This window comes from Schistocerca americana, unplaced genomic scaffold (genome assembly GCF_021461395.2).
Source record: "Schistocerca americana isolate TAMUIC-IGC-003095 unplaced genomic scaffold, iqSchAmer2.1 HiC_scaffold_16, whole genome shotgun sequence".
Taxonomy (NCBI): Eukaryota; Metazoa; Arthropoda; class Insecta; order Orthoptera; family Acrididae; genus Schistocerca; species Schistocerca americana.
In genome coordinates, this window is record NW_025725687.1 from 8,908,773 (window position 1) to 8,912,099 (window position 3,327).

Consider the following 3,327-nt stretch of genomic DNA (forward strand, 5'->3'; position numbering starts at 1 on the left):
TTCATAGAAAGTGAAAGTGTCAGTCCTCTTGTACTTAAGTCAGCATTGTGCCTTTTGTATTAAATTCGGATGCAATTGCTGTGTTTCATCGTGAATAAGAATGTCCAAGGTATACAGGATACCAGAAGTGAAGCATCGGAATCTAAAACTGGGCTCACAGGAGAGGTTCAAATCATAGAAAGTGAGAGTGTCTATCCTTTCAGACTTGAGTCGGCATTATGCCTTTTGTATTAAATTCGGATGCGATTTCTGTGTTTCATCGTCAATAAGAGGGTCCATGGGTCACAGTAAACCTGAAGTGAAGCATCGGAAACTAAAACTGGACTCACAGAGGAGGTTCAAATCATAGAGAAATTGAGTGTCAGTCCTCTTGTACTTAAGTCGGCATTGTGCCTTTTGAATTTAATTCCGATGCAATTTCTGAGCTTAATCGTCAAAAAGAAGGTCCAACGGATACAGTAAACCTGAAGTGAATAATCGGAAACTAAAACTGGAGTCACAGGAGAGGTTCAAATCATAGAAGGTGAGATTGTCAGTCCTCTTGTACTTAAGTCGGCATTATGAATTTTTGTATTACATTCGGATGCATTTTCTGTGGTTCATCGTAAATAAGAAGGTGCAAGTGATACAGTAGACCTGAAGTGAAGCATCGGAATCTAAAACTTGACTCACAGGAGTTGTTCAAACCATAGAAATTGAGAGTGTCAGTCCTCTTGTACTTAAGTCAGCATTGTGCCTTTTTATTAAACTCGGATGCAATTTCTGTGTCTCATCGTCAATAAGAACGTCCAAGGTATACATGAAACCTGAAGTCAAGCATCGGAGTCAAAAACTCTACTCACAGAAGAGGTTCAAATCATAGAAAGTGAGAGTGTCAGTCCTCTTGTACTTAGGTCGGCCTTGTGCCTTTTGTATTAAATTCGGATGCAATTTCTGTGGTTCATCGGCAATAAGTAAGTCCAAGGGATACAGTTAACCTGAAGTGAATCATCGGGATCTAAAACTGGACTCACAGGAGAGGTTCAAATAATAGAAAGTGAGAGTGTCAGTTCTCTTGTACTTAAGTTAGCATTGTGCCTTTTGTATTAAACGCGGATGCAATTTCTGTGTTTCATCGTCAATAAGAACGTCCAAGGTATACACAAAACCTGAAGTCAAGCAACGGAATCTAAAACTGCACTCACAGGAGAGGTTCAAATCATGGAAAGTGAGAGTGTCAGTCCTCTTGTACTTAAGTTGGCCTTGTGCCTTTTGTATTAAGGGGATACGGAGTCACCTATCCCCGCAATGTTAATATATGCCTACTATAGGGAACATTTTCTCACAAACTACTGGAGACAGAGAGGTAAAAATTTTACTGTATGTGCATTCATATGTTACAACAATACTGAAACAACAGTTTATTGTCAAAGTATTTTCTTACAGAGATATTGTACATTTATTTTTAAGTAAATTTTTTCCAATGCTTTTTACTAGACTATCACCCCTAAGTCTTTTGTAAATCAAGTAATTAAAAAATCGTTGTTTCAGTATGTAATAGGGACCTATGTCACTACGTCATAAAAATTTCAGACTTCTAGGTTGACCATTACCTGAGATAATGTTCCTAGATGAAGTAAAAAGTAAACTTACGGGAAACGGAGAAAGAAGATTAAAACATTCCTGATCCGTAGCTAATACCCCCTTCACAGTCTTCATAATCATCTTCAAGTCTTCTTTTGGCACCCCTCTGCACCTGTCTTGCTTTTTTCACTAATGTCTTGATTATATTATCAGCATGCCTTAGTCTGTGCTGATCTAAAAAGAACATAGCACGTACCGTACGGGAACCAACACACATACCCAACTTTTGAAGGACCTGGCATTTAGTTATATTTCCAAGATTGAAGGTTGCCACAGCATCATACACACCAAAATGTAGTGTATTAATTCCGACAAACACTGTTTTTGGGAGACGATGCCATATCACACTATTCAAGCACTCGTTGGGGTTCTGCGTTTTTCCGTGAAGACATTTCATCAGAAGACTTTTGTCAGCCAGATCTCTGAAAATGGGCTTTATTTCTGTCATGATGGCTGATGGTAGACTGTGGTGGTGAATGTATTTCTCTCCTGTTGTTAGTCCCCTATTGTATTTACACCAGCTGTTTTCACCTTTGGGGCACAAACCATGTTGTGGATGCTCATCCGTGGATGCGGTGTGGAAATATAAAGCCCATATAGCTCTCCTCATTTCTTCAAGATTGCCTGTATTTTGCCTGATTGCAAGGCCATAGCAGTTCTGAATGTGGTCTATTATGGAATCAGTCAATCTTCCTCTGCCATCCAAGGTTTTCCCATCATCTAGTTTTTTCCCTTTCATAACTGATTTTAACCTTCTCAGCCTGGCACCCATTCTCTTCTGCACATGTCCTATACATTCAAGTTTGCTTATATTTACACTGTTCCCATATGGTTTGCTTTCCAAAACTTCTTTGAATGCTTTAGAGTCACCATCTCCCAGATATTTGACATAGCGAACATTATACCACTGTGAAGAGCGATGAAAAATTTTCTTCACCCCAGCAACCTCCATGCCACCACTACTACCATAATAATTAGCAATACAGTCATCACTGTGTTCATTTTTCAGCCTGCCTGTGCACCTACAGTATTTAGACATTATTGCAACATCAATAACCTTGCCAGTATCAACACTAGTTGCTGTTACAACACCATTGTTGGAGGTGTGGCCCCTTTTCTGCCACGTGCCATCAAACGCCACTGTGAGGTCACGACCGCCGTCATTTTCTTCCACTGCTTCTTCCACAGCAACCTGCATTGACTTCTGTGCTACATCTTCAACTGCAGATCCTAGTACATAATTGTAAGCTTCAAACTTTGAAGGTGCACTTGGAAGATTTAGAACACCACATAGCATATCACCAGCTGCTTTGCCCTTACCAATTGCTCGCAATCCATAAACTAACCTAATATTTACACTATAAAGTTCAGTTTTCTTGTATCCATTATTTACAGTTACTGAAACCGAACTTGGAAACTTACAGCTGTATTTACAAACACTGCATATTAAATTAAACTGGGCAGCCAGGCCAACATGGGATTCTACTTTCAGAGAAACGTTTCCATGACATTTTTTGCAGCACAAACTGTTTTCAAGAGCTTCACACAATATATTCGTATCAATGAGTCAAAAACTTCATTCCCTCTATCAAGTAAATTATATTTCTCTTCCAAATCTCTTAGTTTTTTATGAGAAGCACTGTTTTCATTTGGTGTAAGTTCGTTCGGCAAATCAGTAATAAGTGGATTCACATTTTCCAACAG